The sequence below is a fragment of the Haematobia irritans genome, chromosome 4 (assembly GCF_050003625.1).
Source record: "Haematobia irritans isolate KBUSLIRL chromosome 4, ASM5000362v1, whole genome shotgun sequence".
NCBI classification, from domain to species: domain Eukaryota; kingdom Metazoa; phylum Arthropoda; class Insecta; order Diptera; family Muscidae; genus Haematobia; species Haematobia irritans.
Window position 1 is genome coordinate 175,459,979 of NC_134400.1, and position 21,831 is coordinate 175,481,809.

The 21,831-nt window shown below is 31.5% G+C and overlaps 1 protein-coding gene and 1 long non-coding RNA gene across 3 annotated transcripts in view; one reads left to right on the top strand and one right to left on the bottom strand.

The window, feature by feature from the left end:
* Baldspot (elongation of very long chain fatty acids protein baldspot) overlaps window positions 1-21,831 on the top strand; it is a 91,446-nt gene that overhangs the window by 20,207 nt on the left and 49,408 nt on the right. The window lies entirely within an intron of this gene.
* LOC142233015 (uncharacterized) lies at window positions 13,624-14,772 on the bottom strand. The gene is made up of 5 exons (XR_012721286.1): window positions 14,717-14,772; window positions 14,533-14,577; window positions 14,297-14,361; window positions 13,828-13,893; window positions 13,624-13,699 (listed from the first exon to the last, which is right to left on the bottom strand). It is a non-coding gene; the product is annotated as an uncharacterized LOC142233015 (long non-coding RNA).

The following is a 21,831-nucleotide window of genomic DNA, read 5'->3' on the forward strand; positions in this document are numbered from 1 at the left end:
CTTGTCCAATTTACCTGTAATTGGAAATCTAGAGGTATTTTGGGATCACAAAGGGGTGTAGCGAAAATGGTGAGTATCGATCCATGTTTTGGTAAAGCCCCCAATAGACCTATCTCCCGATTTAACTTCTTGGGCTTCTATAATCAGTAGTTCTTGTCCAATTTGCATGAAATTGGAAATTTAGAGGTATTTTGTGACCATAAAGGGGTGTAGCGAAAATGGTGAGTATCGACCCATGTTTTGGTATAGCACCCATATAGACCGATCTTCCGATTTTACTTCTTGGACTTCTAGAATCAGTAGTTCTTGTCCAATTTACCTGAAATTGGAAATCTAGAGGTATTTTGGGACCATAAAGAGGTGTGCAAGAAATGGCATCGGTCCATGGTTTGGTGTACCCCCTCGTAGACCGATCTCTCGATTTTATTTCTTGGGCTCCTAGAAACCGTAGTCCAATTCGCCTGAATTTGGAAATGTAGAGTTTTTTTAGGACCGTATATAGGTTTGAGTAATACATTGTGTATCGGTAAAGTTTTTGATATAGTCCTCCGATTTGGGGTCTAGATTCTAAAACTACAATTAGATGTGCTGAATATCTTCCGATATTCAAGGAGTTAAATCGGAAGACTGATCTCCCGATTTAACTCCTTGGATTTCTAGAAACCGTAAATTTTATCCGATTTGCCTGGTATTTTAGACCCACAAAAACGCGTACAGGATTTAGTTTTTATCGGTCTATTTGGTAAGGCTTCCAGTACTTGGGGGTATAGAAAGTGCACTGATCATGAAAATTGCTTGAAACTGAATGTAAAATTTCCAGATTTTATTTAAATAATGTGGGTAAAAACTACAAATCGAATCAAGCCGATATTTCATAATTTTCTTGCACATTTACAAGCCATGTTTATGATTCCTCTAAAACTCAAACAAAAATGAATTATATAAATCCAGAATCTGATCTAGTCTTCATACTCGTAGGTAAAATCTTTAAATTTATTTTCGAGAAGCGTACTGGTTGAACTGACCTGCTTGGGAGAATATCTGTCAGTGAAAGCCTCCGTATAGACCGTTCTCCCGATTTTACTTCTTGGGTTTCTAGAATCAGTAGTTCTTGTCAAATTTACCTGTAATTGGAAATCTAGAGGTATTTTGGGATCACAAAGGGGTGTATCGAAAATGGTGAGTATCGATCCATGTTTTGGTAAAGCCCCTATATAGACCTATCTCCCGATTTAACTTCTTGGGCTTCTAGAATCAGTAGTTCTTGTCCAATTTGCCTGAAATTGGAAATTTAGAGGTATTTTGTGACCATAAAGGGGTGTAGCGAAAATGGTGAGTACCGACCCATGTTTTGGTATAGCACCCATATAGACCGATCTTCCGATTTTACTTCTTGGACTTCTAGAATCAGTAGTTCTTGTCCAATTTACCTGAAATTGGAAATCTAGAGGTATTTTGGGACCATAAAGAGGTGTGCAAGAAATGGCATCGGTCCATGGTTTGGTGTACCCCCTCGTAGACCGATCTCTCGATTTTATTTCTTGGGCTCCTAGAAACCGTAGTCCAATTTGCCTGAATTTGGAAATGTAGAGTTTTTTTAGTACCGTATATAGGTTTGACGAATACATTGTGTATCGGTAAAGTTTTTGATATAGTCCTCCGATTTGGGGTCTAGATTCTAAAACTACAATTAGATGTGCTGAATATCTTCCGATATTCAAGGAGTTAAATCGGAAGACTGATCTCCCGATTTAACTCCTTGGATTTCTAGAAACCGTAAATTTTATCCGATTTGCCTGGTATTTTAGACCCACAAAAACGCGTATAGGATTTAGTTTTTATCGGTCTATTTGGTAAGGCCTCCAGTACTTGAGGGTACAGAAAGTGCACTGATCATGAAAATTGCTTGAAACTAAATGTATAATTTCCAGATTTTATTTAAATAATGGGGGTAAAAATCTACAGATCGAATCAAGCCGTTATTTTATAATTTTCTTGCACACTTACAAGCCATGTTTATGATTCCTCTAAAACTCAAACAAAAATAATTTATATAAATCCAGAATCTGATCTAGTCTTCATACTCGTAGGTAAAATCTTTAAATTTATTTTCGAGAAGCGTACTGGTTGAACTGACCTGCTTGGGAAAATATCTGTCATCAAACCCCCTGACATTTTCAAAGGAAACTAAAGGGTGATTCTTTTGAGGTTAGGATTTTCATGCATTAGTATTTGACAGATCACGTGGGATTTCAGACATGGTGTCAAAGAGAAAGATGCTCAGTATGCTTTGACATTTCATCATGAATAGACTTACTAACGAGCCACAACGTCGAATTTTCAGTGAATGGGCCCTAGAAAAGTTGGCAGAAAATCTGCTTTTTTATCGACAAATTTTGTTCAGCGATGAGGCTCATTTCTGGTTGAATGGCTACGTAAATAAGCAAAATTGCCGCATTTGGAGTGAAGAGCAACCAGAAGCCGTTCAAGAACTGCCCATGCATCCCGAAAAATGCACTGTTTGGTGTGGTTTGTACGCTGGTGGAATCATTGGACTGTATTTTTTCAAAGATGCTGTTGGACGCAACGTTACGGTGAATGGCGATCGCTATCGTTCGATGCTAACAAACTTTTTGTTGCCAAAAATGGAAGAACTGAACTTGGTTGACATGTGGTTTCAACAAGATGGCGCTACATGCCACACAGCTCGCGATTCTATGGCCATTTTGAGGGAAAACTTCGGAGAACAATTCATCTCAAGAAATGGACCGGTAAGTTGGCCACCAAGATCATGCGATTTGACGCCTTTAGACTATTTTTTGTGGGGCTACGTCAAGTCTAAAGTCTACAGAAATAAGCCAGCAACTATTCCAGCTTTGGAAGACAACATTTCCGAAGAAATTCGGGCTATTCCGGCCGAAATGCTCGAAAAAGTTGCCCAAAATTGGACTTTCCGAATGGACCACCTAAGACGCAGCCGCGGTCAACATTTAAATGAAATTATCTTCAAAAAGTAAATGTCATGGACCAATCTAACGTTTCAAATAAAGAACCGATGAGATTTTGCAAATTTTATGCGTTTTTTTTAAAAAAAGGTTATCAAGCTCTTAACAAATCACCCTTTATTATATTTGATTCACGGTGGTGTGTATTTAAGGTTAGGCCTGGCCGAACTTACTGCTGTATATACTTGTTATTTATTCTGTTTGTTATAAAAATGTTTCTTGTCTTCTGATGCACAGTGATGACCACTCAGTATTTCTTAGAAAGATGAAAGGAATATATTATATATGTTAATTTTCTAAACGAGCGTGCTTATTCATTATATTGATGTGTAAATTTCATTTAACTTGTTTCCATTGTTGTTAAAGTACAAATAAAGGCTTGCTGGTGTTAAATAAACATTGCAAATTTTGTAAATTTTCTATTGACTGTCAACAAAATATTTGCAATTAGCTGATTTTTAAAATTATATAAAAAAAATCTCAAATTGATGAAAATTGAAATGATAATTTTGAATTTTTGCACATTGGAATATCGCGATAAGGCTTTAATCTAATAATAGATTGGATATACATTATCTGCTATTATTCCGTGACATTTTTGAAGTCGAACAGTAGTTATTTGGGTGTTATTATCTTTGGAACACAATAGTGTAATTTTTAGTGTCAAACGTATTCTCCAAACTGTCCAAGGGGTGGAGATCTGGTGATTTTGGTGACCATTTTGCGGTAGAAGTGAAGCGAGGGCCTTCTTTTTTAAGTCATTATTGGTTGACGTGTGTTGAGTGCGATTTTGCTGACACCTGTTGGAATCTCCATGGTCTGCGCCCGAAATGTTTGTCTGTACTCACTTTTGGTCATTTTCCCGATTATATGCCATTTATTTTGACTCTACCAAATCTTATGTTAAATGCCATGTTCGTGGACTGACCACGTTCGTGCAAACGAAACAACTTCTTGGCTCTTTTTAGTCTAACATGTTTGTGCATTTCCAATTAAAAAGCTGGTTGAAGTTAAAAACGTAATCAATTAAAAAAGTTAACTGGTATAATTAACTTTTTAATCAAAATCAAAGTCAATTAAGAAAACCATTGAATCTTTTTACATATTTAATTTAAATAATAATTATACCCATTAACATTTTAATAAAATAAAAAAAATATATTTTCAAAACAAAATAATTGAAAATTTTATCCGGAAATAATTACCTTCATACTATTCATTAAATTTTGGATCAAATGTAAATAAAAATCAACTATAATTATAATCGAAAACTCAGAAAGTAAAAACTTTTGTAAAATTACTAGAGAATTATTTTAAAACGTAATTGGATCAATTAATTTCGTGATTGCATCTCATAAAACGAAAATATAATAGTGTGCTATAAATCCACCCACACGGATGAAAAAGACTGTTTTTCATATGTTTGGCTATAAACATTATATGTTTGGAAAACAAATTTTTAAACACAATATTTTTGAGTGCAAGCATATAATGTTCATAAACTAGCATAACATGTTTGGGACATATATGTTAATATGTTAGAACATATTATGTTTGGGACATAAAATGTTTTTAAATATAATATGCTTGGATGCAAACATATATTAATTTAGAAATAGCCTATAAACATATATGTGTTTAGTAGCTTGGAGCGCTATTTAACAGGGAGCGATATTGAATTAAGTTGGTGGTTGTTGCTTGTTATTACAAAATTTACATTTTATTTTTCCTTGGGCAATTGATCAGCTACTTCTTTGATCCTTACAAACTGTGTGGTCCGCTGTTCGAATCCCCGTCCGGCAAAAGGTAAAATTAAAATAAAAAAAAATCATACAATTGAATATTTTCTTCTACAATGTTTGTATTACAGAAAAAGGTGCTAAGAACTAAAAAATCTCGTGGAAGTGAGAAAGATGTGGGGGAATATACAATTGGGCAGAAACAAAATTTTGAGTATTCAGGTCGAAAACCTATGTTGTTAGCACCTATATTACCTGTTTATTTTCATAATTCATTATGATTGTAAATATATAAATAAATAAATAAAATTTTGAGCACAATATTGTTTGGGAGAATTTTTTTAAGCATATAATATTTTTGGGTGCAAAATGCTTCCAAACATATTATATGTTCACATAATAACATATTGTTTTCTGGACTGACCACGTTCGTGCAAACGAAACAACTTCTTGGCTCTTTTTAGTCTAACATGTTTGTGCATTTCCAATTAAAAAGCTGGTTGAAGTTAAAAACGTAATCAATTAAAAAAGTTAACTGGTATAATTAACTTTTAAATCAAAATCAAAGTCAATTAAGAAAACCATTGAATCTTTTTACATATTTAATTTAAATAATAATTATACCCATTAACATTTTAATAAAAAAAAAATATATTTTCAAAACAAAATAATTGAAAATTTTATCCGGAAATAATTACCTTCATACTATTCATTAAATTTTGGATCAAATGTAAATAAAAATCAACTATAATTATAATCGAAAACTCAGAAAGTAAAAACTTTTGTAAAATTACTAGAGAATTATTTTAAAACGTAATTGGATCAATTAATTTCGTGATTGCATCTCATAAAACGAAAATATAATAGTGTGCTATAAATCCACCCACACGGATGAAAAAGACTGTTTTTCATATGTTTGGCTATAAACATTATATGTTTGGAAAACAAATTTTTAAACACAATATTTTTGAGTGCAAGCATATAATGTTCATAAACTAGCATAACATGTTTGGGACATATATGTTAATATGTTAGAACATATTATGTTTGGGACATAAAATGTTTTTAAATATAATATGCTTGGATGCAAACATATATTAATTTAGAAATAGCCTATAAACATATATGTGTTTAGTAGCTTGGAGCGCTATTTAACAGGGAGCGATATTGAATTAAGTTGGTGGTTGTTGCTTGTTATTACAAAATTAACATTTTATTTTTCCTTGGGCAATTGATCAGCTACTTCTTTGATCCTTACAAACTGTGTGGTCCGCTGTTCGAATCCCCGTCCGGCAAAAGGTAAAATTAAAATAAAAAAAAATCATACAATTGAATATTTTCTTCTACAATGTTTGTATTACAGAAAAAGGTGCTAAGAACTAAAAAATCTCGTGGAAGTGAGAAAGATGTGGGGGAATATACAATTGGGCAGAAACAAAATTTTGAGTATTCAGGTCGAAAACCTATGTTGTTAGCACCTATATTACCTGTTTATTTTCATAATTCATTATGATTGTAAATATATAAATAAATAAATAAAATTTTGAGCACAATATTGTTTGGGAGAATTTTTTTAAGCATATAATATTTTTGGGTGCAAAATGCTTCCAAACATATTATATGTTCACATAATAACATATTGTTTTCTGGAAGACAACATTATTGAATTTGGATGCAAAAATACAAAATGTTTGGAAATTGACTACCCATACTACCCAAACATATTTTGGTTACACCAATATGCTTTCAAACATATTATATATTGGAAGAGATCAAACATATAAATGTTTGGGCAATAGCCAAAAATGTATATGCTTGAAGCAAAATATGTTTGGGAGTATATGTTACAGAAGCGATTTTTTGTGAGCGTGCACATACACAGAAAAAATATCACCAAAATATTTCGAATTAAAAAGTTGATTGAAGTTGAAAGTGTTTTCAATTAATAGATTAATTGATACAATTAACTGTTTAAGTCAATTAATCAAACTAAAAACACTAAGTGTGCTATGAAAGTAATTGAAAAAAGTTCCGTTTTTAATTAAAAACATAAATGAGTTTTGCCATCAACATCAATTAAATTTTTAATTGATTCAATTAAAAAACTTATTGAAATTTGTTAATGAAATCAATTAATTTTTTAATCTAATATTTTTTATGCCCAATTAAAACTGTGATTGATGCTATCATTTTCGTGATTGAAGACATTTCAATTAAAAAATTAATTGTATAAATTAATCTCGTGAATGAATCAGAAAAACACTTGTGCATAGGCACGATTTTTTGAAAAAAAAAGTTGTATATAAATGAAATACACTGTTTCACGAAATTTGAAAACAGTTCATATTTTTATAAAATGGGAGAAGTTTACTTAAATTGCCGTTCGTAAATTTTCCCTAAATTGTGTCTTTCTTGAACTTCTGGACAAAATTCACGTTTGTCAACTATTTTGAATTTTTAAAAATGCTTTGAATTATTGTTAATGAATTTCCTTAAAATCATAAATAAATTAATATTTTGAATTATCAAATTTCTGAATTAAAATCTATTGTGAATTATGGCATATTAAATTTTAGTACATTAAGTTAGCTGATTTTAAGTTTCTTTTCTATCGTTCACTGCTAATTTTCCTGCCGCATCATAAAGGTGAGCCTCTCTTCTCTTCTCATTTATATTTTCCCTTTTTTATCATCAATAAATTTGTTGTTGTAAATTCAAATACATAGTTTGTTCATCTTTTTATTTCTTACATCACTTTCCGCTTGGGTTTCGTTTGGATTTTAATTTATTATTTCTCATTACTTTGAGAAATAATAAATTGGCCTATACAAAAGATACAGTCCACTTCTCATACTCTTCAGGGATTCCATCATTACTTCACTCATCTCCACTATCGTTTTATACCCACCACACACCTGCGCAACTTCATTAATAATTTTTAACACCAATTTTTTTCCTTCAAAATATGAAAAATAAAATAAAATAAGCTATTTTTTTGTTGTTCGGGCAAAATAATTCTACTTTGCCTCAAAATACCAGGTCGTTCCATTTTCCAGGTTAAAGATGGTTAGGCTAGGTTAGGTTAGGTTAGGTGGTAGCCCGATGTATCAGGTTCATTAGACTATTCAGTCCTTTGTGATACCACATTGGTGGTCTTCTCACTTATCACTGAATGCTGCCCGATTCCATGTTAAGCACTCAGTGATAAGTGAGTGAGGACTGAATAGTCTAAGTTAGCCTGATACATCGGGCTGCCACCTAACCTAACAGGTTAAAAATTAAAACTTTATGTATGTGCGCATACTCGGGATCATTGAGGATTAATTCATCGTGTAATCATACAATTTATTATGCAATACCGTAAAACAGTTCAAATGTTTCAATTATGAAAATTGTCTTCGAATTTGTAAAGACTAAATTGCAATACTTATTGTTGAATAGCAATAATGTTAATGGGGTATATAAGTAAACAATTTATTTGCGATTATAGTCATTGTCATGAATATATCAATTTAATGAATTGGAAATTATCACCTGACAACAAAAACTATTTCTATGCGTACTAGGTTAAAGGTTACAAAAACGTGTTTTATTATGCAAATGGTTCTAGTACTAATATTATGCGAATGTATTGAGTGTAGGGATATTTTCGTGGGATTTTGGAAATTTACGTCCCTCTATTAAAGTCGAATGTCTTTGAAATAAGCCAAATTTTCCTTAAAGTACGGAAACAGATTTTTTATTTAAAGAAATTGAAAAGTTAAATCTTAAAATTTAAGATAAAAACGCTTCAAATATAGGTTAAGACTTATTTTGAGGATTTAGCATTTTTGGTTTAAAGTTTTTTTGGAATTAAGAAAAAATTTTTAACTTTGAAGCAGGGCTGTGGAGTCGAGTCAATTTTGCTCGACTCCGTCTCCAGCATTTCTTATTAGCCTCGACTCCGACTCCGGGTGGTGTACTTAAATATCATTTTAAACAGTATTCGAATTGTAATTTTAAGGTGTAGTGTTCCAAAAATAGACCGATATAACAGCCGGTCTAACAAAGAAGAACACTTTCTTTTTGTCACAATTCGTTTTTATACCCTCCACCATAGGATGGGGGTATATTAACTTTGTCATTCCGTTTGTAACACATCGAAATATTGCTCTAAGACCCCATAAAGTATATATATTCTGGGTCGTGGTGAAATTCTGAGTCGATCTAAGCATGTCCGTCCGTCCGTCCGTCTGTCCGGCTGTCCGTCCGTCTGTGGAAATCACGCTAACTTCCGAACGAAACTAGCTATCGACTTGAAACTTGGCACAAGTTGTTGTTATTGATGTAGGTCGGATGGTATTGAAAATGGGCCATATCGGCCCACGTTTACGTATAGCCCCCATATAAACCGATCCCCAAATTTGGCTTGCGGAGCCTTCCGGAGCAGCAAAATTCATCCGATCCGGTTGAAATTTGGTACGTGGTCTAAGTATACGGTCTCTAACAACCATGCAAAAATTGGTCCATATCGGTCCATAATTATATATAGCTCCCATATAAACCGATCCCCAGATTTGACCTCCGGAGCCTCTTGGAGGGGCAAAATTCATCCGATCCGGTTGAAATTTGGTATCTGATGTTAGTATACGGTCTCTAACAACCATGCAAAAATTGGTCCATATCGGTCCATAAATATATATAGCTCCCATATAAACCGATCCCCAGATTTGACCTCCGGAGCATCTTGGAGGAGCAAACTTCATCCTACCCGATTGAAATTTGGTACGTGGTATTAGTATATGGTCTCTAACAACCATGCAAAAACTGGTCCATATCGGTCCATAATTATATATAGCTCCCATATAAACCGATCCCCAGATTTGACCTCCGGAGCCTCTTGGAGGGGCAAAATTCATCCGATCCGTTTGACATTGGGTACCTGATGTTAGTATACGGTCTCTAACAAGCATGCAAAAATTGGTTCATATCGGTCCATAATTATATATAGCTCCCATATAAACCGATCCCCAGATTTGACCTCCGGAGCCTCTTGGAGGGGAAAAATTCATCCGATCCGTTTGAAATTGGGTACCTGATGTTAGTATACGGTCTCTAACAAGCATGCAAAAATTGGTCCATATCGGTCCATAATTATATATAGCTCCCATATAAACCGATCCCCAGATTTGACCTCCGGAGCCTCTTGGAGGAGCAAAAGTCATCCGATGCGGTTGAAATTTGGTACATTTCGTTAGTATATGGCCTCTAACAGCCATGTAAAAATTGTCAAATTTTATTACTATAGAAAGTTTTCTCAAAATTTCATTTCTATAGAAAGTTTTGTAAAAAGTTTATTTCTATAGCAATGTTTGTCAACATTTTATTTCCATAGAAAATTTTGTCAAAATTTTATTTCTATAGAAAATTTTGTAAAAAATTTATTTCTGTAGAAAATTTTGTCAACATTTTAGTTCTATAGACAATTTTGTCAACATTTTATTTCTATAGAACATTTTGTCAACATTTTATTTCTATAGAAAATTTTGTCAACATTTTATTTCTATAGAAAATTTTGTCAAAATTTTATTGCTATAGAAAATTTTGTCAACATTTTACTTCCATAGAAAATTTTGGCAACATTGTATTTCTATAGAAAATTTTGTCAAGTTTTTATTTCTATAGAAAATTTTGTCAAACTGAATTATATTATACGTATTTAATCGGCCTTTTTTTTTTGTTTAATATATACCCCTTATGGACTAACTTACAATTTAGAAAACAGTGTTAGGAAGTTTTAAGATACCTTGCCATCGGCAAGTGTTATCGCAACCCAAGTAATTCGATTGTGGATGACAGCCTTTAGTAGAAGTTCCTACGCAATCCATGGTGGGGGGTACATAAGATTCGGCCTGGCCGAACTTACGGCCGTATATACTTGTTTTTATTCAACATAGTTCCCTTCAAGAACGATACAACGATTATAACGACCTTCCAATTTTTTGATACCATTTTGGTAGTACTCCTTTCGTTTTGCCTCAAAATAGGGCTCAGTTTCGGCGATCACCTCTTCATTGCAGCCAAATTTTTTCCATGCGAGCATCCTTTTGAGGTCTGAGAACAAGAAAAAGTCGCTGGGGGCCAGATCTGGAGAATACGGTGGGAGGAGAAGCCATTCGAAGAGCAATTCATGAATTTTTGCCATCGTTCTCAATGACTTGTGGCACGGTGCGTTGTCTTGGTGGAACAACACTTGTTTCTTCTTCATATGGGGCCGTTTTGCCGCGATTGCGACCTTCAAACGCTCTAATAACGCCATATAATAGTTACTGTTCATGGTTTTTCCCTTCTCAAGATAATCGATAAAAATTATTCCATGCGCATCCCAAACAACAGAGGCCATTACTTTGCCAGCGGACTTTTGAGTCTTTCCACGCTTCGGAGACGGTTCACTGGTCGCTGTCCACTCAGCCTGTCGATTGGAGTCAGGAGTGTAGTGATGGAGCCATGTTTCATCCATTGTCACATGTCGACGGAAAAACTCGGGTGTATTACGAGTTAACAGCTGCAAACACCGCTCAGAATCATCAGCACGTTGTTGTTTTTGGTCAAATGTGAGCTCGCGCGGCACCCATTTTGCACAGAGCTTCCGCATATCCAAATATTGATGAATGATATGACCAACACGTTCCTTTGATATCTTTAAGGCTGCTATCTCGATCAACTTCATTTTACGGTCATTCAAAATCATTTTGTGGATTTGATTTGATGTTTTCGTCGGTAATCACCTCTTTCAGGCGTCCTCTGCGTTCACCGTCCTCCGTGCTCATTTCACCACGCTTGAATTTTGCATACCAATCAATTATTGTTGATTTCCCTGGGGCAGAGTCCGGAAACTCATTATCATGCCAAGTTTTTGCTTCCACCGTATTTTTCCCTTCAGAAAACAGTATTTTATCAAAACACGAAATTCCTTTTTTTTAAATTTTTTTACAATAACAAAAGTTGCTTCACAAAAGACGCTCTATCTCACAAACTAATTGACTTACAGACGTCAAATTTTGACTCGAATCATTTGAAGGTCGGTACTATATAAATATAATATGCATTTAATACTAGCGACGCCATCTATGTGTCAGACCGGGGACTTATCAGCCAACCTGTTATTGAGTGTAGGGTTATTTTCGTGGGCTTTTGGAAATTTGCGTCCCTCTATTAAAGTCGAATGTCTTTGAAATAAGGCAAATTTTTTATTTAAAGAAATTGTCATTAATTAACTGAAAAGTTGAATCTTAAAATTTAAGATAAAAACGCTTCAAATATAGGCTAAGACTTTTTTTGAGGATTTAGCATTTTTGGTTCAAAGTTTTTTTTTTGGAATTAAGAAAAAAATGTTAACTTTGAAGCAGGGCTGTGGAGTCGAGTCAATTTTGCTCGACTCCGGCTCCGACTCCAGCATTTCTTATTAGCCTCGACCCCGGGTGGTGTACTTAAATATCATTTTAACAGTATTCCAATTGTAATTTTAAGGTGTAGTGTTCCAAAAATAGTCCGATATAAGTATTCTATTTTGCCATATGTGTTTATATGTCCAAAAGAACTCTAATTTTAAATTTTGATACGATTTGACGACAAATCTCAGCATTTTAGGGATGTAAAGGACTCTACATTTTAATGTCAGGCCAATAAATTATAAGTACGACACAAGACTATATAGAGATCACATGAAAATATGGATAACAACAATCTCCAGAATATGTATTTATAAAAACAAAAAATTTAAAAAATAATTAGGCTTCCAGAAGTTTAAGAAGTAAAATCCTGGTATTAATCTAATAGGCATTTTATAGAAAATAAATCTATATAAAAAATAAAAATACACAAAAATCAAAATGTCGGCTAATCAGATAGAAAGTTTAGATGTTAAAAAATGTAATGTGACGGATATAGAAAACAAACATAAACTGCAAAAAAAAAAAAAAAAAACTTAGGACGGGCTGAACTACCATACAACAGATGACAGGAATAGATGGACAGTTATGAATATTGTTTCTATAGAAGTAAAATGGTGAAACATCGATTTATAAATGGTCTATCTGTTATGGACATTAGATACCATTAATTTAATGTAATGAATTTCGAGTGGCTTTGATAAACAAACTTTCTCCTAAAAGACCGGCTCCGATGGCACGTTGGCAGAGGTTTAATTTAAAATTACAGTTTCCAAGGACATCGGGTACACTGAAAAAACAGTGAACCCTTTTCCATTGCAAAATGAACTAAACTGTAGTAATATTGACCATGATTTAGCCCTTAAGATTTTTTTCAACTTGTCTAGTTTATAATTTTCTTAAATTTTAGTTCATCTATAACATTGTAGTTTAGTTCATTTTTACAACACCATAAGATTTATATACCCCTACTAAGTTAAAAAGTCAGAATTATTTTGGTTTACTTGCTTATTTTGTGGGAAACCCGATAATAAAAATTGGTTAACAGTCTCTTTAAAATGTCGACGACTAAACTATTTTTAAATCAATCATTCCACTGTACAGAGAAATTAAATAATTAAAGGAACAACAAACCGTTTTACTATTATGAAAATTTTCATACATTAAAATTAAATATTTCTTTAAGCAAAAGTACTTTATTATAAAAACTTATGATGAAAGTTTTTAATACAATGTTTTTTGTGAATAAAAATGATGACCACGTGGAACAGAGAGTAGTTCATTTGAACCCGCTGTTTGGACATTTTGACTTTTCCTTTTTTTATTCATCGTAGGTAGTTTTTTCACATATCTTGCTGGAAAAAATGGAAACAAAAATGAAAATTGTTAAAAATTAACACCATGTAATGAAATATAATTTTTAATTCTTCATTTTAGCTTGTAACTTACCATATTTGGGGCATTTTATCAAATGATGTAAAGAATTCAACTTTTCTTTGGAAAACGTATCTCATAAAATGTGTACCTGAAACAATTAGAAAAATAATGAAGTATTCTATATAAACTCATAAAACTGTGTTGTTATCGAGTGAAGGATATAATAAAATAAATATTCTAGTTGAAAGAAAGCCAAAGTTTTAATATAAAACTTACCAATTCTCTATTAAATTGTACGCTGAGGGGAAATATAAAAAGTTGTCCAAATTTATTTGGGTTACTCTGAAATTAAATATTAAATAAAATTATTAAATAAGTTTTCAAAAAATCTAATGAAAAAAATAATAATATGCATTAAAAACCAAATATTCTTGATAACCCTAGACAGTCATCATTCGTCAAAATGACGACACGTAATTTAATTTTCGATTTAAAATGCATTTTAGTCTATTGGGAAATGGTGAATTTAAGTTATACTAATTCGACCGTTTTATGAATTTTTGTTTTATACTACTTAAAACCAAATTGAATAAGAAAATAAACTCAAGTTTGGTTCACTTTTTCGCTCACGATGAAAATTTTAGCGTCTTGAAATGAGCCGTAGTCAAAATGACAAAGTCTGACGTTAATGTACAAAAAATAAGGATGACTGTACAGGGCTAAAAGAAAGTTAAAGAATCCTTACCAATTCACTATTAAATTACAGGCAAAGGAGTACTAACAATTTGTCCAAATGTTTAAGGGGTTATTCTGAAATTAAATATTTGTTTTTACATTAAAAATATTACATTGGTTTCCAAAAAATTTGATTAAAGAAATACTAAAATAAGGCATTAAAAACCTGTAATTTTGATTATAAAAAGGTCATAAAAACGTAAATATTCTAGTTGAAAGAAAGCCAATTTTTAAAAGAAAACTTACCAATTCTCTATTTTTTAAATTTGTTCGAATCCATCTGGAGTTGCTCTGAAATTAAATATTGTTTTTACAACAAAGAAAACATTAAACTGGTTTTCAAAAAAAAAAAAAATAATAATAATTAACAAATAATAATATACATAAAAAATATTCCTTTTAAAAGAAAGTCATATTAAAAAATACTTACCAATTTATGAATAAACTATACGCTGAGATATAACAAACATTTTCCAAATTCATCTGGAATTGAATATTATTTTTTTTTAAATAGAATAATAAAAATTTCAATACACTTCCAATTTCAACATATTTTCCTAAATATTCTTAATAACTTTTTTCTAAACTACCGATAAAATATTAATAATTTTGATTTAAAAGGTTTAATAAACAAACACCAATATATGTCTCAAAAATCCAAAATATTCCATGCCTTTATATTCCCTTGTTGCATACCTACTTAAAAGATGCAACAGCCCACGCCAACGCCAACTATACAACTGAAGCATGCCAAACAAAACCAAGCAAAGCCAAAACATTCCTACAACAACAAAAACACATGTGCCTTTATTGAAAACAACACCTCATCCAGCCAAATAAACCATCCGCGAATAACAAACACACACACACAAACCACTAAATGGACAAAAATAAAAACAACCCCACACTCATGTATACACAACAAACCTCAAGTAACATCATCTTTACATTAATCGCATTCCACTATGCCGATAAAGATCTCTGTACTATGCATTAGTTCATCGCATCTGCGGACAATTTACTCTAAGAATAATATTCGTAAAGGCACACCAGCTTATGAACGATGAAATGTTTAACTTAAAATTTGCAAAATTTTCATGAAATGTTATCTCCCATTTTTGACGAAAATATCTATAAATTTAATTACATGTGAACTAAAAATATTTCATTGTGTAATTTTTTACCAACAATTATTAACTATAGGAATTGTCAGTAAGAAATTGCTATCCACTTTCAAGTTCATTTCTCGTAAAAAAATATTTTCTCATACAAAAAAATCTTGTAGTAAATTGTACTTATTATTTAGAAAATACTTTACATTTCACAAGTAGTTTTATAGCATGACAAACGAATTTTTAACTACCAGTTAAGAAATTTTTTAAGGAAATTTCCATCGTATTTTGTAGGCCATGAACTAAACGATTGCTATTTAGAATTTGTAAAATTTCCTTTCGAGTAGTTAATTTTCGTTGAAGATACGAAAAATGAACTAAAATTCTGGAAAATTCTTGTAATAAATTATTGTAAAAATTTTCTTAAATTTACGAGACACTTTTTTTTCTGTGTATATATGGAGATTTCTCAAGTAATTATCTCCATACACAAAATCTGGGCCGACGGGAAATTTCCGTATTTACGAGTATTTATGGATCTTAAAATTCTCAAAATTAAAAATTTCTGATAAATGAAAATTTTAGACTGGGAAAAAATTTCTTAACACAAATAGGAATAAGGGTTTATATGTTACATAAGATTCGGCCTGGCCGAACTTGCGGCCGTATATACTTTTACTCACTGCACGCAAAAAAAAAAAATATTCTTTCTACTCAAACAACATTTAAAATTTTTTTTATTATAAAAAAAATTGTTTGGTGTAAAAATTTTTATGTTTCGAAGGAATTCAAAAAACTGTAAGAAAAGAACAACGTTTACGATGCCCATTTTCAAACGATTTTTTTGAGTGCGCGTGAATGCAAATTTCTACCACACATACCGTTCGTATGTGAAATTACACTTTCGTGATTGTTGTTGTGTAATTACTAAACATTTTTAACTATATATTATCTTTGAGGCCGTAAATATTTAGGAATTTTTTTACTTCTTTGTCTCCATTGATTAAGTATTTGATTTTGCGTAATAATTTTATTCTTCGTTGAATATTTATATTAAAGCTTGTAAAGGCCTCAAGCATTAATTAAATAGAATTAAAATTGTTAATTTGAAAATTGCACATTTGTACGTAGGGCATTGAATACAAAATATATAAGAAAAAAGGAACAAAATTAAAACAATTCCTAAATTGCTTTTGTTATTCTATCATTGACTGTCACAAAGTTTTCTATATGTCTATATAATTTTTACTTATAAGAATAGTGAAAACTTTGCTTATTTTCTATATTCCAACTCAGAATGAAAGGTGCCAGAACTTGTCACAGCTATCGTCAAAATGTTATGTCATGGAATGCACTTGTATATGCAAATAAAAATATATATGTTTATACAAAATTTGTAAATGACTATATGTTTGCATCCAGAGACATTGTATTTAAGAAAATGGGATGTCCCAAACATAATATGTTCTAACATATTAACATATGTGTCCCAAACATGTTCTACTAGTTTATGAACATTATATGCTTACACTTAAAAATAATGTGATAAAAATTTGAGTTCCAAACATATAATTTTTACACCGAAACATATGAAAATCAGTCTTTTACGTCCGTGTGTGAATATAGTTCTAAAATTTCGCTTTTTATACCCTGCTCCACACTGTGGAACAGGGTATTATAAGCTAGTGCATATGTTTGCAACACCCAGAAGGAGACGAGATAGACACATGGTGTCTTTGGCAAAAATGGTCAGGGTGGGCTCCTGAGTCGATATAGCCATGTCCGTCTGTCCGTGAACACATTTTGTAATCAAAGTCTAGGTCGCAGTTTTAGTCCAATCGACTTCAAATTTGGCACAAGTATGTGTTTTGGCTTAGAATAGATCCCTATTGATTTTGGAAGAAATCGGTTCAGATTTAGATATAGCTCCCATATATATATTTCGCCCGATATGGACTTATATGGCCCCAGAAGCCAGAGTTTTACCCTAATTGGCTTAAAATTTTGCACAAGAAGAACAATTAGTACTATAGTCAAGTGAGCCAAATTTCATTGAAATCGGTTCAGATTTAGATATAGCTCCCGTATATATCTTTCGCCCGATATGGACTTATATGGCCCCAGAAGCCAGAGTTTTACCCTAATTGGCTTAAAATTTTGCACAAGAAGAACAATTAGTACTATAATCAAGTGAGCCAAATTTCATTGAAATCGGTTCAGATTTAGATATAGCTCCCATATATATCGTTCGCCCGATTTACACTCATATGACCACAGAGGCCAATCTTTAGCTCCGATTTAGTTCAAATTTTGCACAGGGAGTAGAATTAGCATTGTGGCTACGCGTGCCAAATTTGGTTGAAATCGGTTCAGATTTAGATATAGCTCCCATATATAGCTTTCGCCCGATTTACACTCATATGACCACAGAGGCCAATTTTTTGCTGCGATTTAGTGAAAATTTTGCACAGAGAGTAGAATTAGCATTGTAACTATGCGTGCCAAATTTGGTTGAATTCGGTTCAGAATACCAACATTTTCCTTGTAAAATCGCCACTGTTTAGTCGAAAAGTTGTAAAAATGACTCTAATTTTCCTAAACTTCTAATACATGTATATCGAGTGATAAATCATAAACAAACTTTTGCGAAGTTTCCTTAAAATTGCTTCACATTTAAATGTTTCCCATATTTTTTTACTAACATTGTGTTCCACCCTAGTGCATTAGCCGACTTAAATTTTGAGTCTGTAGATTTTGTAGAAGTCTTTCAAATTCTGTCCAGATCGAGTGATATTTAAATGTGTGTATTTGGGACAAACCTTTATATATAGCCCCCAACACATTTGACGGATGTGATATGGTATCGAAATTTTGGATCTACAAAGTGGTGCAGGGTATAATATAGTCGGCCCCGCCCGACTTTAGACTTTCCTTACTTGTTTAATTTCTTTATTTGATGTTTTCACATATTTGGAAAAGTCTTTTTTTTTTTGCTAATAACGAATGGAACTTAATTGTTTGCTCGAATATTAACTTAGATACAAAAGAAACCAAAAGTTCGATCGTAAATTTTATGTTAAAATTATTATTCTCAGTGTAAACTAAAAAGTGTCCCAACGTTTGCTTTTTTAATTTGTAAACAAAAACTAGCTGGTAAACCGCAAATCAAAGAAATCTGGATATTTTGCCTGCCTGAACAATTGGAAGATTTCAGTTCTAAATAGCGAGATTTCGTGCCTGCACACGAAAAATTTTCACGAACATTTTTCCATTTAAAGTCGTAATTGAGTTAAAAAAAAAAAAAAAAAAACAAAATCAATTAAAAATTTAATTGATTCAACGATTTTTTTATTGGAAGAAAAATTAATAGTATCAATTATTTTTTTAATTGGAACAATAATCGACTTACATATTTTGTATATAAATAATTATTTAGTGTTTAATATTGAAATAAATTACAAATATATGTTGTTTATTGGTATTTTGAGATTGTACCTGTTAGCCTATAAAGAACAGATACACGATATTTGTTTTTATGAATAGTTCCTTATTTTGTATGCAAGAATCGAAAATCATTTGCATGTATGTTTATTTAATATTACGTTTTGACTATCACAAAAAAATCTGATTCAATCACGAAATTAATTGACCCTATTAATTTTTTAATTGAAATGTCTTCAATCACAGAAATGATAGTATCAATTAATTTCGTGATTGAATCAGATTTTTTTGTGATAGTCAAAACGTAATATTAAATAAACATACATGCAAATGATTTTCGATTCTTGCATACAAAATAAGGAACTATTCATAAAAACAAATATCGTGTATCTGTTCTTTATAGGCTAACAGGTACAATCTCAAAATACCAATAAACAACATATATTTGTAATTTATTTCAATATTAAACCCTAAATATTTATTTATACACAAAATATGTAAGTCGATACGCAATCATGAACGTTTACTAGTAACTTAATTTGTTTGTTCTAATTAAACTTGCAGTTTTCTATATTAATTCATCATAGAGTTTTAAACGTTATAGTTATTAATCCCCAGCAAAAAATTGGATGTTGTTCCACAAACATTTCTTTTAAAGCGCATTTCCGTCCCATCAAGTTTTTTCCACTGCCGATGCAGTTCTTTTGGACAAGTCCACAAACATTTCTTTAAAAGCGCATGCCGGGATTACCTATCGATTTGTTTCACTTCCATTGCAATCCTTTTGGACAAGTCTTAGAAAGTAGGGAATTAGGCCGTTTTAACACTCAAAAAAAAGTGAACTCTCTATTTCACTAAAGCCATATTAACTTTATATTAGTTCATAAAATCATTATGTTTGGAAAAAGTTTATTTTGGTCAAATAATTTTTTGCGTATATTAGTTAAATGAACTAAAAAACGGGAAAAAGTTATACACAAATAAAGCATAAAGATTTCCTAATTTCGTATTTCTTACAAAATAGTTCATCATTTCTTTAAATTTGTAAATTTTACCAAAAATTTGTCCATCATGAACTTCGTATGTCACTAAAGACATTCTTGCAATTTTGAACTCCAAGATTTCTCTTAAAACTACAAAATTTTCTTTAACTACTGAAAAAATTTAGTTATGTCTAATAAATTTTCTTGAATTTGTCGAAAAATATTTACTTATTTTTGCCATATCAGAGTGATGCCAGCGCTTGTAATATCGTTTAGTTAAAATTTTCTAAAAAAGTTCCAAATTTTCTAAAATTAATCGAAAGTTATCTTTCCTGGTGGGTTCACTGTTTTTTCAGTGAAGTTTTAGACAATTAAATCTCGCAAAAAAGAATAGAAAATCAATAAAAAAGTAAAAAAAAAAAAAAACAAGTATATACGGGCGTAAGTTCGGCCAGGCCGAAGCTTATGTACCCTCCACCATGGATTGCGTAGAAACTTCTACTGAAGACAGCCATCCACAATCGAATTACTTGGGTTGCGGTAACACTTGCCGATGGCAAGGTATCTTAAAACTTCCTAATACCGTAATATATACCACGTAGTCCATACGTGGTATATATTAAACTTAAAAAGGCCGATTAAATACGTATATAATTAAGTTTGACGACATTTTCTACACGGATGAAAAAGACTGTTTTTCATATGTTTGGCTATAAACATTATATGTTTGGAACACAAATTTTTAAACACAATATTTTTGAGTGCAAGCATATAATGTTCATAAACTAGCATAACATGTTTGGGAAATATATGTTAATATGTTAGAACATATTATGTTTGGGACATAAAATGTTTGTAAATATAATATGCTTGGATGCAAACATATATTAATTTAGAAATAGCCTATAAACATATATGTGTTTAGTAGCTTGGAGCGCTATTTAACAGGGAGCGATATTGAATTAAGTTGGTGGTTGTTGCTTGTTATTACAAAATTAACATTTTATTTTTCTTTGGGCAATTGATCAGCTACTTCTTTGATCCTTACAAACTGTGTGGTCCGCTGTTCGAATCCCCGTCCGGCAAAAGGTAAAATTAAAATAAAAAAAATCATAAAATTGAATAATTTCTTCTACAATGTTTGTATTACAGAAAAAGGTGCTAAGAACTAAAAAATCTCGTGGAAGTGAGAAAGATGTGGGGGAATATACAATTAGGCAGAAACAAAATTTTGAGCATTCAGGTCGAAAACCTATGTTGTTAGCACCTATATTACCTGTTTATTTTCATAATTCATTATGATTGTAAATATATAAATAAATAAATAAAATTTTGAGCACAATATTGTTTGGGAGAATTTTTTTAAGCATATAATATTTTTGGGTGCAAAATGCTTCCAAACATATTATATGTTCACATAATAACATATTGTTTTTTGGAAGACAACATTATTGAATTTGGATGCAAAAATACAAAATGTTTGGAACTACCCAAACATATATTGTTTAGACCAATATGCTTTCAAACATATTATATATTGGAAGAGATCAAACATATAACTGTTTGGGCAATACCCAAAAATGTATATGCTTGAAGCAAAATATGTTTGGGAGTATATGTTACAGAAGCGATTTTTTGTGAGGGTGTATAGAAATAAAATTTTGACAACATTTTATATAGAAGTAAAATTTGGACATAATTTTTTATAGAAATACGATTTTAACAAAATTTTCTATAGAAATAACATTTTGACAAAATTTTCAAAAGATTTAAAATTTTGACAACATTCTCTATAGAATTAAATTTTTGACAACATTTTCTATAGAAATAAAATTTTGCCAAAATTTTCTATAGGAATAAAATGTTGACAAAATTTTCTATAGAAATAAAATGTTGACAAAATTTTCTATAGAAATAAAATTTTGATTATTTTTAGCTCGAGTGGCAACCATGATTATGCGTGATTGGGGATCGGCTATATATAACTATAGACCGATATGGACCAATTT